Here is a 14,934-nt window from a genome sequence, read left to right as displayed (position 1 = left end):
TCCTGCAGTGTAACTAGAAAAGGACAGATACTTGACCAACTGATTTCGTTCGTGCACCCAATATAATATTCATAATATTTGGTATTATGGATACCTCAGTATGTTAGGTACTATGCAAAGACTAGATATCTTTCAGCTGAAGGCATTAGGAGGGAATAAAGTCATAGAAATCATAGAAAGAAGGCAGGCTTACTGCAGGGAGCTGTGACGTAACAAACAACTATACAGAAACCAGGTTTCATTTGTTTGCTTCCCACACAACATCTCTTTTATGTAGGCTGCCATACAGAACAAAACAAATGTCCTTCATAAACTCTAGTGTGTTACATCAATAGAGCCATCTTTATCAACTGTACTCGTAATCTTGCCAAAGAACAATATGAAAGTTGTTTGACAAGACCTGCTTTTTCTGAATAAAACAGGCATTTCATGGTCATGAATGAAAATGTGATATTCTAGCTCCTAAATATTGAAAACGTGTAGATCTCCCAGTTCCCTAGCTCTCTGGTCACCTCTCAGTGATGACTTAAGTCTCTAAAAATCTTGAATGGCATACCCTGGTTATTAACCTATATTCTGCTCCACTCTCATCACTTGCAGTTGCTTTTCAGAAGGTATAGCTTACAACACAATATTCACTTTACCTACACGAGAGATAATAAAATTGAAACATTTCCAAAACGAACAGAAACAACCAACCACTTCATATTAGCTCTTCATAAAACAGAATTATGCAGAACAGCATGCAACCCCATTCTGAAGACAAAAATTAAAAGCAGATGTGGCCACTGTTTGTCCAGTCAGCATTGTGGATGAATACAACTGTGATGCTGGTGGGGGACCTATAAAAACCACCACTGTGCTCCTATCCCACCATCCTCGGCATGATCCTCACTGAGTGAGACAAACGGGGTGACTGTGAGACCTCAGGGTGCAGCCTGGTGATACTACTAAGTCAGTAATGGTCATATGCCACAAAAGGCACAGTCCAGCCTCCCTTTTTCTCTCTTAGCCCCTATGGCAGATTTGTTCCTGGAATCAACAGACGTAAGAGACTTCAATAAGGCAAATTAAACATCCTATGTTGGAGCTATTTTTGGAAGTTATCGACAGATTTGCAACCAAGACAATTTAATTTGCTTTGGTTTTATTATTAATTTTTAAAATTTAAAATTCCTGCACCTAAAAACTACCCACATTTTAGCTTGCACTTTACAGACAAAACAGTGAGGCTCTTTTGTCTCGGAAGTGCTTATTATTTATTATTTGGCTCACAGAGAGAAGATGAGCAATAAGAGAATGTGATGCTGGTTCATATGAAAGTGTCTAGCAAAACAGTTGTGTTTCTACGCTTAGGCTCTGACAAACCTAGGGGCAGAGAAGAGATGTTTGACAAAGCACAGGAAGATGGGCTTATGGGTATTTACAGAGATTTTGTGCTATGCGTAATCAGCAGCATGGGTGGAAGCCTGAAAAGTATGTGTACAACAGTGCTTTAAAAGACTGACATGATTTATATAATGGCAGCGACAGACTACTTCTTGGTATTGTAGAACAGACGGCTTGAAAAGTAAAGAGAAGTCGGTCGTATTTCATACATTGAAGGAAAGGGAGCCAATGGCATTGTGCAAAACAGAGGAGTGACAGGGCTGGGACAAAGAGCCAAGAAAATAACCTTTGCAAATGGACTGAAAGACAATGGAAGTGTTGTTAAGCACACATAACTCCCAGCAGGTTATTTTGGGGAAGAAGAGGGTAGAAGGCCACAAGAGCTGAGAAGGTAAGCAAGACATGCCTGAAAAAGATAAAAAGCAGTAACTGGATGGAAATCAACTGTTGAAAACAGACTAGAGCCCACAGATTAACAACTTGAACAGCTGGTTTGGGTGAGATGAGGCAGCACAAATGCATTCTACCATTACATGTCCCGTAATTAAAGGTTAGAAATATTTTGTAAGAAATTCACATAAATATGAGACTGCAGTCTGGAAAGCAGCAATAATGAAGACTGTAACTCAGAAACAGTACCAGTCCTGAAACACGTAAGCACATGCTGAACTTCAGGGAAGCTGGACATCCTTGGTCTTTCTTAAAACAGATGTGAACCTCAATTAAGCTTAAAGCAATTTCATTCCAGTTACTGTCTTTCTTCCAGTGTCTCTAGTTTTCCCACTGAGACCCAAAAACTGTGAGCAAGCAAAAATGAGAGCCTTAAGAAAAGGCCTGTCTCCTGCCAGAGCTCTTGAGAACTGATCTGGGGATACAAAGAAGTATATTTGTATTAGCAGGCTACCCGGAGATTCTCCCAGCATACTAAATTCCCCTGGATGATAAAGGTCTGGGTGTAGTATAAACAGTAATGAAATTCTTGGTTTGTCCAAGAAACAAACCTTGTTTTTTTCTTATTCTGGCCAGGTGTCATTCTGTCAGGGAAAAGGGATTTGCTATAAACCTGTAAGAGCAGTACACCGACCAATCCTATATTAAAAAGTTCCATGTGGACAAATCAGACTACAACATTTAGGGAGACTCAGGAGAGTCTAAAGAGTACTTTCATGCAGCAATAGCAAGGAATACTCTGACAGCTAGGAAACTTCAGCTATGAGCTGCTAATTATCATGTGCTCCAAACGTCTTCTCACAGACTAAAACCCTCGGCAGTTGAAGCTCTGCAGTCTCTGAAAAGCTTATCTGGAGTTTATCCTCCAGAGGCTGTGGGGAGAAGGGGAGCGACCCTTCCCTGACTAATTATGTAGCTTTATGTGCCTTCTCAGATGGAGACTTCTGAGGAGGAACCTGAAAGAAATTTCAGTTTCAAAGGCTGTTATACACTCTCGCTGTACTTTTTCCTGCCTTAGAAAAATAGTTACTCAATTTTGCACTTCTCTAAACAAATGCTGTTTGAAATATATGCCTCTGAGAAATGGTCTATCACCCTTTCCTAGGAGGAGAAAAAGTTGCCTTGGTATAATCAATGCCTCTTTCTGTGCCTGCATACAGGCTGGTGTTTTGAGCCCAAGCTGTATCCAGCCTGGGAAGAAGTGGTACCTCCCCGAGGTTGCCTTACAGTGGAGAAACATGCACCTTTACAGCATGGCCTGTAAGGAATCAAAGACATGACTACCCTGTGGTGGTAGCTTGCAGCATTAGCAAGATGAAATAGTCCTGTAAATTTTTAATATTCTGTATCCTGTGCCTTGCTAGTGCTCTCCCCCTTCCCGCTTCTAGGGTTGGAACCAATTTGTGTTTTGTTCTGATCTACAAGTCTATGAACTTCTAAATACAGAGCCATCAGGTCTTGCAATTAGACAGTTATTTATGACACACTGTCTGGGTTGTCTGGCAGACTTTCACATGATACTGTCTTCTTAGCATAGTAATGTTTCATCTGGTATTTGGTAGAATACAGATAGTTTTTATATCTTTGTGCATTATCTGCTAAATGCATTTATTGAGCAACACTTCTTACCTAAATAAAAGCGGAGCCTTACATTTGGCGTTCGCTTCTTACCGACAGATTCCCTCATATTCAGTTGTGGAATTGCCTTAATTCTCTCAATACTGTTTCCAGCTGTAGCGTGTTTCTTTAAGAAAGGGGTTTTGTTCCCTCAATCTTGGCAAGATTAAATCTGATCACTTTTAAGCCACTGTTCTGCATTTAAATACGAAGAGAAGGAAAGAGAAAGTACCCTTCTACAAACTCATCGGAAGTTTGCATCTTGGAGATCATTATCTTACTGTTTTCCTGTACTCAGCAAACAGAAAACCACAAGCTTGTGCTCATGGTATCAGCAGTCAAGGCTCTAGCTTACAAATAAAACAAATAACATGGTAGCCATAAGCTTAGTATTTTGCTTGTGTTGTTGCCAGTTCTCTTGTTTGTGTAAATGATCTCTGTGCAGTCACTGTAGGGAAAAAAATAAATACAGACAAAAAACACACAAAAAAACAACCTCTATTGCTGGCCCAGAATTAGAATACATTTGATTTTTGCCTGTGTTATATTTTGAGTTCCTGTCTGCAGTAATTAATTATAAACCATTGCTTTCGGGCCCTCTCTATTACTGTTTTCTAGACAGCAGTGCCTGATTTTGTATATATAATGATTATTATTTCTTCCCAGGTGTATTACCTTACATTTATCTATATTAAATCTCATTTCACTTTCCTCTGTCCATCTCTGAGAAGTTGCCCCTAGTCTTATTCTCCAGTGAGGAGAGATCCTTAGTCAGAACTGCTTTGTTTATGGGATACATTGCTGGGAGGGCGTAATAGGTGAAATAATTGTGTAGCTCTTCTAGACTTTTCATTTCCTCTTCCCTGCATTCCAATTCTGCTCCCTCTGATGTAGTCATTGACTTCAATTCAATCAAGAACAAGCATTTAAAGAGCTGGCCCATTGTACGGATAATGGCAACAGTCCAGTTATTGAAATTTCCTAATCCTTTGTTTGGATTAAATTTCGTGTTCTCTTCTGAAACAGGCATAGAGGATAAGAGAAGAGATTAAACTATATTACACTGCAGCCTAAGCCTGCAAAAATATTTCATAAAAGTGCCTTGTAAATACTCTCAGTGTCTGCTGTTTTTCTGCACCTGAAGGAGTTGTTTAATTTCATGCCAAGACCTTCATTTTGGCCTGTTTGGATTCAGTTGTGTCTCTGCTGGAGTCAGGTTTGATTTTGAGCTGACAGAATTTTGATTCTGGGCTAGCTTTTGGCACTGCAACCCCAGTACTGTATATCATCATCAATTTGTACCCTGATGGCTCTGAAGATGAACTAGCTGACAGCAACCCTTTGGGTTTTAGATAGCCTTTGACAAAACCTTGCCCAGGAAGTGAGTTTGTCTGATCCTAGCCAGCAGCCTAACTGAATCTGGGCAAGCCCCTCATAGAGATGAGAAAATGAATCTTTTCCACCAGCGTCACTTGAAATGTTCTTGAAATGCACTATAGATGCCAGCATTGCTTCAGTAGCCTACTCGGGGGTTTGGGAGTTCCTGTTCCCTTCCTTGCACTGGCAGTAATGATCATGCAGTCCCGCAGGGAGTCAGCTCAACAATGATACTAATTAATTACTGCAGACAGGAGCTCAAAATGTAACATTGTTGAAAACATCAAATGCCTGTGCTGTTTTGTCTGCAGCTGGTCTCTAATGGCTGCATTTGAGGAAAATCTGTAGCATAGCTAAGAGCAAAATCTCATTCTCTCTCACTCTGCTGTTAAGGAAATATAAAACTGAATGGTAGCAAATGCCACCAATTAGAAGCTGGCTAAAGTAAAATACAGGGTAAAGAAAAAATTAGTTTTCAACAGTTTTAACAGTAGGGTGCTCTTGGGAAGGATAGCTCTAGAAACATTTGTCTGGAAGACACCAGCTGGGTCGCTGAGTCAGTCCCTGCAAACACAAGCTGCCCTTCAATAATCATTGAGTCCAGAACGATCCACAAAATATTGACTCCACATGCCTTCATACACAACAGGCCTCTTTCAACATCTTACAATAATCTTAAGACCTACTATGAACACAAAAAAGTGACATTGATAGCGAGCATCAGGAAACGAACTAGTGAAATCATGGACACTGCCAGAGTCCAAGGACGTGGATTCATGATCCAGCCTTTCTCCCTTCTTTTCACCACATGAAGCAGAACGCTGCACTAGAGCAGATTGCAGGTTTGGCTGAAAACTCGCTGTACGAAATAGTGATTAATTTTCAGCCACATCAACTTCCTGAAACCAGTCGAGAACGACCAGCTTCTTTTTTTGGCAAGCTTAGCTCTTGGCTGCTAAGCTTCCTGGACCAACCCACTGCTCAGCTGCACAAATACCAGGAGGGACCACGGTAGCTCTGACTTAGATGAGGATAAACTGCTAGAGAACTGCACTCTGGAGATGAAATTTCTCTTAGCAGCAACGCCAACCGAATGACCAGCTGCTGCCAAACGGAGCAGTTCCATGCAATTCTGCCCCAACTGGCAGTTCTGCTCAGTGAACCATTCAACAACTACTCACTTTTGAGCTGGAGTTTGTTTTCTTCTAGTTCAGCTCACCATGGCCACTAGAGAAATGGAAATGCATGGCCAAGGAGGAGGGAAGAAGTAGAACCACCTCACTTTGGACTGGCAAACTGCTAGAGTCACGTGGTTGCATTGGAACCGCTTATGCAGTGTAGCTCTGCCTTTAAATGCTCATAATACTATAATAATAATAATAATATATTTGTGGGCCAGCATACACGGTCATGAAGGCTTGTGATGGACAGGATTAAGGACCCAATCAAACTAAAGAAGACTGGAGAAAAAAAAAGAATCATTTTTTTTCAGCCAGGGATGTTCCCTGGTTACGTTCCTGTTAGAACCGAAAAAGATTTGCCTGCATGCTGGCAGATCAACAAAAAGTAGATATGCGTAGCAGATAAGGAGCTGAAGAACCTGTTGACAAAATTTTCCCATGAGGAGCGTTGGTGACAGCCTGCTTCACACACAGAGCTGGCCACGATGACTTCCAGACACCCTTTCCAAAACTGCATTTCTGTGTTTTTATATTTTCTTACTACAGGAACAAAAAGCCGTAACCCAGTACTCACAGCAGTTTTAGTACGATGTGCTAAATGAACTGTGCTAATAAGTATATTTTAAACCTGCACAAGCTATTAATTACGATGTTTTTCTTAGCAGTTTTCATATGTCCAGACTTAAGCCAGCCAGCTCTGTTAAATTTCAGCTCTTCCTGGGGAAAACTCCTGTCTGGCTGCGATTTCCACTCTTGCTGCCCAGGAAAGCAGTCACTCAGAGCTTCCTCAGAAGACAGCTAATGTGCTCTCTGAATGCCTTTTTGCCCTTTTCTTCCCTTGTTTCTTCTACTCTGAGGCCAGCAATAGAATAGCTCTTCTGCTTCTCTTCGTAATACAGGACCTCTCACATGAAAAGGGCAGAATTCTCTCTTTACAACCTAGCCTTTATTTAGAAAATTTGGGATTGCAATTTAGCTGTATTAGTGGGATTTATGGATAATCTGAGTAGCACAAAGGGACATAATATGTCAGAAGATCCAGTGTTATTCTTTTAATTTACAGCACGCATTCAGAGTGCAAGTGTCACACCTGTAGTTCTAGGGTCTACATTTACCAATCTATCAATACACGCAACATATTCAGCAAACAACAGCTGCAATATATAGTAACTGTTCATTGGCTGTATGAAAAAAGGAAGTAACTGCTAGGGTGTCGCCTTGCTCTGAACACCGCACCAGAAAAGCCAGTGCCTGTGACTCAAGGATGCATAAACCCAAGAGAAAATTCAGACAGAGGGCAGCAAAACGATCCAGAGGTTGAAAAAGAATCTTTATCGTATATGGTTTAAGACATCTGTTAAAAGATACCTGACAGTGGGGGGCTTTTCAGTTTTGCAGACAAGAACATAACAAGATCTAATGACTGGAAAATGAAATGAGACAAATTCAAGATTGAAATAAGATGCAATTTCTTAGCAGCTGGGGTAATTAACACTGGAACAACTTACCAGGGGAGGTGGTAGAGTCACCATTGATTGGAGTCTTTAAGGCAAAATTAGGTATTTTCCCAAGAGACATACTTCAGTCCAGCCTCTAGGAAAACTGAAGGAGATTAGGCAAAAAAATCCCTAAGGTTGCTTACAGCCAAGAAACCTTTTCATACAATCCCATGAATACAGCCCACCAGAGTGCCAGCTATGCAGTTTGAATTGGGGAACTGGGGCTGGGCCTACAGTATCAAATTTATAATGTCCCTTCTGGAAGAAAACGTGCCCTCATATCCCAGGCACAAATTTGATCTAAATATTTATCATCTGCTAGCAGCAGATGGATTTTTAAAATAGAAAAAAAATCAGAAATCAAACATACACTGCCTATAAATATTTACAAAATTTTCATGGTTAATGTTGGCTTTTGTGTGTTTCTCTTTAGTAGCATTTTGCTAAGTGCCGTGACTTTAGAAGTCAGAGATATCTAGCTGTGCATGCATAAATTTTCCTGGCAGACACAGTGGAAAAAAAAATAAAGAAAATTGAAGATAGCAACAAAAAGGATAAAAAAAAGGAAAAAAACTTTGTTTTCATGACTATTTAATCTTTCTTTTAGCAATATTATTTCTAAAATTCTATGTTTCTGCTATTGTGTGTTCACTATCACTGTCATAGCCTGGATAAAAAAAGATAAGTTGATGACTTTATAAAGTTTGCAATGATTGCTCAAATCTTCAGGGAACCGGATCCCTCCCTGTGACATTAAACAATTTACAAAACACCAGGAACAACCATTCCAATAGCAAGAAGCTATTAATTTTCATCATTTTCATAATTTCACAGGTGTCAAATCTTAATCCATTATGCCCAAGCATATTATGCTGCACAGTTCCTTGCTGACTTGCCATGGGCTAATTATTGATGGTTCACTACATTCTAATAAAACCTTTATTTCATCTGTCTGTCAAATGGAAATGAAATAACACAGAGAAGTTGCCAAAACGACTACTTGAGGCCATTAAAAAAAAAATAGAAGAGATGTTCCATTGCTTCCATCCCACAGGCCATTCTGAATACTGCCGGTTGAATAATGTTTTTGCTTTGCTTCTTCAGTTTCACTTTTTCTTACTAACAATCATAGAATCATAGAACGGCTTGGGTTAGAAGGGACCTTAAAGATCATCTAGTTCCTACCCCCTGCCATGGGCAGGGATGCCAAATAAGCACCTGCCTTCATGCAAACATCAACTTGAACCTTTAAATTATTTTGAAAGAATGTTATATTTATGGATATATTCACCAGTTATTTCAGAATACGGTAATTCAGTCGTCAGTGCTTTGGGAGCATACTTGCCACCCAGACAGGGAATTTATGCTTTAGTTGTGATTGTATCTCTAACCTGAAACATTGCTTTGTCTCACTGGAGGGAAAAGGTAGGTCTCCTGATAAATGTAGTGGAGGAGACTGTGCTTTGCTCTTTGCCACACTGCTGTCTGCCACTGTGACCTTGCAGTAGACTCACAATTTCTATAAAGTTATGGTGGCTGAAAAAATTACCATCCTGGTGTCTTTCCTGCTCTCCACCAATACTTACCGCTCTAATTAAGATGTAAAACAGACCTGTTTCAAGCAGCAGCTAGGTTGGACGTCCGTTATTTCACAGCAACAACGCACAGCCTGAAATATACACTTAAAAGGGCATCTTCTATTTTTACCAAAAGGGAGGTAAATGCTGGCACAAAGCCACTTCTGACACCTGTACATGAAAAATGCATCTGCTGCTGCAGCTAAACCCTACAGGGGTAATGAATAAAAGGCCACGAGCCAACGATTTCTCTCGCTGGACGTGCACATATGGCTCGATGCAGCACTATGTGCGGAATCCTCCAGCCAGGTCTGAGCCAAAAAGTCACAGGTGTATTTGCATGACCACCGTGTTGTGTCCAACCTAATTAGCACTGTGTCCAGCCTAATTAGCACCACCCACCAACAGCGTTAAGTGCTTTGGGTGCAGCAACACTCAGCAAGTCTACAGACTTGCAAGTCTATTCCAACACTATGCAACTCTACAGACGCTGCTTCCTGTGCTCTGTTGCACGGTTTAGAGGTGCCCTGACAAGTGTTTTTATGATAACAAATTCAAGTCATTTTATTTTATTGTTTCCAAGGCAATGTGAAACTTCACTCATTGCTATTTTTCCATACCTTTTCTATTTAAATGAATAGGAAAAAAAAAACGCTTACCATGCCAAAATACTAGAATAAAATATGTTTAGGGTATGCTTATACAGGTGTCTAAAAAGAACCCAAACACTAAGAACAGCTAGGTGAAAAGAACTCCCCAGGTCTCTATGCTCAGCTGCTCATTTAAGCGCTGACTCCCTGCTATCTTGTCTCTGGGGCAGCAATTTACAATTCTGTTAGATGTTACTGTAAACTGCTTAGTAGCAATGCTGTGTCCATTTGCACAAGCATGAATGATGATCCAAGGTGCGAAGCAACAGCAAATCAGTCTCTGCTATTTATATGTGACCTTAGGGAATTACATCTGCTTCAGGGCATAGCTTTGAGAGTATTTTGGGGGGAGGTTGTGTGGTGTTTTTGATTTTTTTCAAAAAAAAAAAAGATTCTGTAGCAGTTTAAACCCTTTTAGTTTCTCAGATAAACTGGCAGAGCATACCTATTTCAAGCTAATACACAGACACATTAAGTCCAGTAATGAAATCCGTAATTCCTACAAGCAACTAAACTGGGCATTATCAGCTAGCAGTTTACTGTGGCATCTTCAAATCTTGAGAGATTTGAAGGATGCAGTGATTGCCTCAGGGAAGATATTCCGTATGTTGAGGGTGACCAAAAGGACATCATTAACACAATTACAAGAAAAGCAGATGGACTAGATAAGGAGACTGTGAGAGAAGAGGACAGCAGATGACAGGAAAAGACAAAGTTTGTGAAGTGTTTTTGTGCAACTGAGAATGCAGCTGAGCTGACAGAGCACCCAGCTGCTGCTGAGAGGGCAGGCTCCATGGACATGCAGCACAACAGCCAGGCAAACCCTTACAAGAAGCGGCGAATACTTCTGCGATCGGCTGGCTCCCACATCTGGCTTGCTGGGGAGCTAGGTAAGCATCGGTGTTGGCACAGGGGAAGTCACAGGAATCCAGGAGGAGGGGAGAAGAAGGAGGCACAGCACTACTCCTTCGGAAGCAGCTAGCTATTAGCTGGCTTACCTCTATCGTCAAAATCAGGTCACGGCTCAACAGCTAGCAACAGTACCACCTAAACCAGCACAAGCCATTGCAGCCTGCAGCTGCTCATCTCTCAGCGCTTCGATCTGCCCCTGACCTAACCCCTCCGTGGCACCAGCCAAAATGCTGTTTGACAGACCACACCACAGAAACAGGCAGCTGGAAAAGGTGCCTCTCCTCCCTCCCCCCTGTTGCTTTTCAGCCAAATCAGGTTCCTAATCTGGATTACCACGCAGCCGAGCAAAATGACTGTGCCAGCAAACTAGCAGGGATATCAAAGGGACAGGAGTGAATGGCTGTGAGCAGAGACTGTCTTAGGCCAGCACTGCTGCCAAAAAAAATTGTCAGACTGCGCTCTCAGAGGGCTAGAGGGCTTGCAGACACAGGGAAATCTATGGAGGTACACTAGAGAGGGAAGTACAAAAAGGAACTACAAAAGAGTCCAGGGAGATAAGTGTAACAATAGTGTTTCAAGGAACCTCTTTGACAGGTCACAACAAGCATAGGAAAAAAAAAAGTCATAAGCAGGATGAGACATAATAAAAGCCTAAAAAAGCCCATCTGTGATATGGACAGAGATAACAAGACTTTGGAGAAGAAAAGGAAACAGAATTCATATCCATCAAGATAAACAGGTTTAAAAAAACAGACTGGAGTCAAAGAGGACTCCCAAGTTATAGGTCTGATTGACAGTGAGCAGTTGTGTGCCTTCCAGGCAGGATCAAAGTCCCTACCCAGAAAAAAACAGGGCTCCTTGTGTAGGGACTGCAGATGGAATTTCAAGTTGGGAGGATCTCTGAAACACTATACAACAGTTCCTCAACAGGTGGAAGCTCTTAATTCTGAATGAATTCCTATGCATTTTTTTAAAATGAGCTTAAAAGCTAGCATACCGAAAAGTGTACCTGTTTGCAATATTAAAAATGGCCGATATGGACAGCATTGCCATGGAGGACAGAGACCAAAAATTGTTGGGATGCTTTGCAAACCTTCACATGAGAATCCAGAATGAGCCAAAGCTGCATCTTTAATTTTCACCTTTTTGACGGGAGAAGAAGTATTTAGATTCAGAAGCCTATACTTTGCCTCCCCTGTAATTTTGCTACTGTCAAAAACTAGAAGTACATCTAGGAGTGTTTAAGAGCTGGTTTTGATGACAAAGTATTACATCGGGATGGAAAATGAATCCACATTTGTCTATTTCAGTAATGGAGTGAAAAAGTAAGCCATTCGCACTTTTTGAGGTTACACTGAACTTCTAGAGATATTTCCATGCGATCTTGTCTCCTTCAGTGCCATCCAGTGGCGTTAATGCGAAATATCCGAGAGGATATACAAAAACACCAGAGCACACAAAACAGCTCTGTATTTTCAGGAGGTGCTGTTCATACCAGGTAAATTGCAGGTTGTCAGGGATATTGGTGTAACAATAATGAAAAACAGAGCCATGATTTTCAATAGCAATAATTCAAATTAGATTTGACATTGTTGCCTGGAGTCTCAGGAAAGCTCCTTATATCATTTCTAAAATAGTTATTTGTGTCTGCAAAATATGTAGCACATACAAAATTCATACTGGTACAGCACGATATAAAGATTTAATAGCATCCATTTGCGTAATGCAGCTATCCGCAACCCAAGCCAATAAAATATTAGTTGTAATTTTTCTCTTTCTCCAAGGCATGAATAGTTTGACTGAAGGAGCTCGGGTATCTAGATTTACAGGTTCTTACACTCTCAGTAATGCAAGTATATTTAAAACGTATTCACATATATATACGGTACTAGATATGTGTGTGTGGACATGCATACACATCTACACACAAAAGTTCAGTGTGTCACAGCCTCATTAGAGATTCTTTTTTTTCAGATAAGGTCTTCTTGCCCTTTTAGTGCTTTCCCGAATCCTCTTGAATTACAATGAACTCAAGCCAATATTTGCATTAAGACTCTTAATACTGTTTCCTTGCTTTCTCCAACTCAAGGGTAGAGCTGTCTGCCAAAGGCCTAAGGCTTCCTACCTAAAAACTCTTAAAAGGTGGCTCTGCAAGATGGATTTCTGCAAACAAATGGATTTCTACCTCTTTTGTTCCTTTCTGGCACACAAAAAAAGACAAGAAGACATCTTATACAAAATTAGAAGGGCAGAATATTTTCTTGGTGTTACTTACCCTAGCAGATGCTTACTGCAAAGGAAAAATCTATTGAAATGCTAATGTCTCTGTGCTCACAGAGTTTTCACTTTCCCTTCCCTAAGTCTCTGTTTAAATCCCAGAGGTTCCTCTGTCAATGCTCCCCCTTCCATCACTGCTTGTCCCTTGGCTCAGGGCTGAGACTTGATTCTGTGCAACTTTTTCTGCTCTACCAATATAAACAGCCTTCCAGATCTATCCTCTCATTCCTCTTAGTCCTAGGCTCCCGGCATACAGTCCCCCTCATCTGTATGTACTCGTTCTTTTGCCTTAAACTCTACCTCATTGATTTCTCCTCAAGAATTTAATTTCCTCCCTCACCTAATTCCAGTATCCTATCCCAGGTTAACTTATTTTCCCCGCCTAGTAGTTTCAGTCTCACCATGTCCCCTGCCTCAATTCTTACTGCTTCCCTCCCCTCAGTCAGGTACATGTCCCCTTACTATTCCTATCAGACATACTCAAGCACCAGTGAAAAAACAGGAATCAGCAGCTTTTCGGGAGCACAGGGAATGGTCTCTGTAACCTCACTTCCAGTCCCCAGTTCCATCCTAGTCCGGTGTGGCAAACAGAGCTGCAGCTCATAAGCAGAGTAGGCTCGACTGCAGCAGTAGTGGAGGCTGGGGGTGGGGGGGGGGAGGACCGGGACACATGCTAAGTCAGGAGTGTGGAAAATTAATTTCTTCAAATGCTTATAAATTTGGCCAAGTATAGTCAGAAGATCAGAAAACACCTGCCCCAAATTCAGGTTTTCATGGCAAATTCCAAATCAGCTCTAGAGCATAAAGGCACTTCAAAGATAAGATCTCCACAATATTTCACCCTAGACAAAGCCCTTTTTTCCCCTGCTTTTTTTCTTAGATCACAGTTGGTAGCAGGAAAGTCATCCTAAACTCCCACCTGTAGCATGGAAAATTATATGCCGGACAACGGATGTTTAGCAAGTTGGATGCTTTATTTTAACTAACTCATATGAAAGGAAATAACTGACAACCCTATTCTAGGCATTGTTCCAAGTATAACATAGTAATAAATGCAAAGCCATATTTTAAGCTAGTAGTAAGAGCACGAGTAAATGAAAATAATTATCAACTCAGCTCTTCATTTTTACCTTTAGTTTTATCCACTGCAACTACACAGTATGTTTTCCTCAGTTGAGAAGTCTCAGGAGAGGGGGTGACTTTATAATCCAGAGCTGCTTACAGTAGCATAACAGTAGCATACCTGCGGTGGAATAAAAACACAGATTCACTTTAACCTTCCTTCCATTGGCAGGCTTACATAGTCATTAATGCTCTTTCAGCAAGTATTTTCTGTCATTCGAAGAAATGATGGCATCTAATACGATTCCACAACCTCAGGTAATGAGGTCAGAAAGCAAACGCACATTTGCACCTCTGGGTTACTGAACAGCAGTGACCGGCTACCTTGGCCCACGCAGACACATCCCCCTGAAGTGCTGTCTCTTGCCCAGCTAGGAGACCTTCATTCAAGGCTCTGCTCCAGCAGAACCAGAACATTACCTTGGGAAACAGCAAAAGGTCTCCTTCTCTTCCAGCGTCAAGCTGCATTCCTAACAAACACAACCCAGGGCTCGCGAGTGCTTGCTCATTACTTATTGCAGGCACCAACCTACGGATGGTGCTCAGAGGATTCATTGTGCCAGGCCAGTCAGATCCCACCGCTATTACCCTTCTGCGACAATAACTCCAAGCTTTATCTTTTGCATGGCTGTGATGTTAAGGGCACACTTCCCGTATTAAGCTGAATAAAGAGTGTCACTATATATTAACCTTAACTGCACAGAACATAATTGAACTCAATGGAGCTGCTGCCCTGTGTTTCAGCGGGACTCGAGTCTGGAGAAATAATAATTCACTAGTTTACAAAGGCAGAAATAAACTTTCTTTATTATACAGCGAGTGCAGGTGCAATACTGTGATTATAGACACTGGTATGATTCACCTTGAGATTTTAGTTGTATCT

At 41.2% G+C, this 14,934-nt stretch overlaps 1 protein-coding gene across 4 annotated transcripts in view; it reads right to left on the bottom strand.

The window, feature by feature from the left end:
• LOC308194159 (claudin-22-like) overlaps positions 1 to 14,934 on the bottom strand; it is a 57,328-nt gene that overhangs the window by 40,233 nt on the left and 2,161 nt on the right. For all 4 annotated transcript variants that reach the window (XR_013950339.1, XR_013950340.1, XR_013950341.1 and 1 more), the window contains exon 2: positions 14,060 to 14,172. The gene's annotated coding sequence lies outside the window, so the exon portion shown is untranslated. The remainder of the gene's footprint in view (positions 1 to 14,059; positions 14,173 to 14,934) is intronic.

Source organism: Anser brachyrhynchus (genome assembly GCF_964034855.1).
Source record: "Anser brachyrhynchus genome assembly, chromosome: 4".
NCBI classification, from domain to species: Eukaryota; Metazoa; Chordata; class Aves; order Anseriformes; family Anatidae; genus Anser; species Anser brachyrhynchus.
The sequence above is the reverse complement of the archived record's forward strand: the minus strand, read 5'-3'. Positions and strand labels throughout refer to the sequence as shown.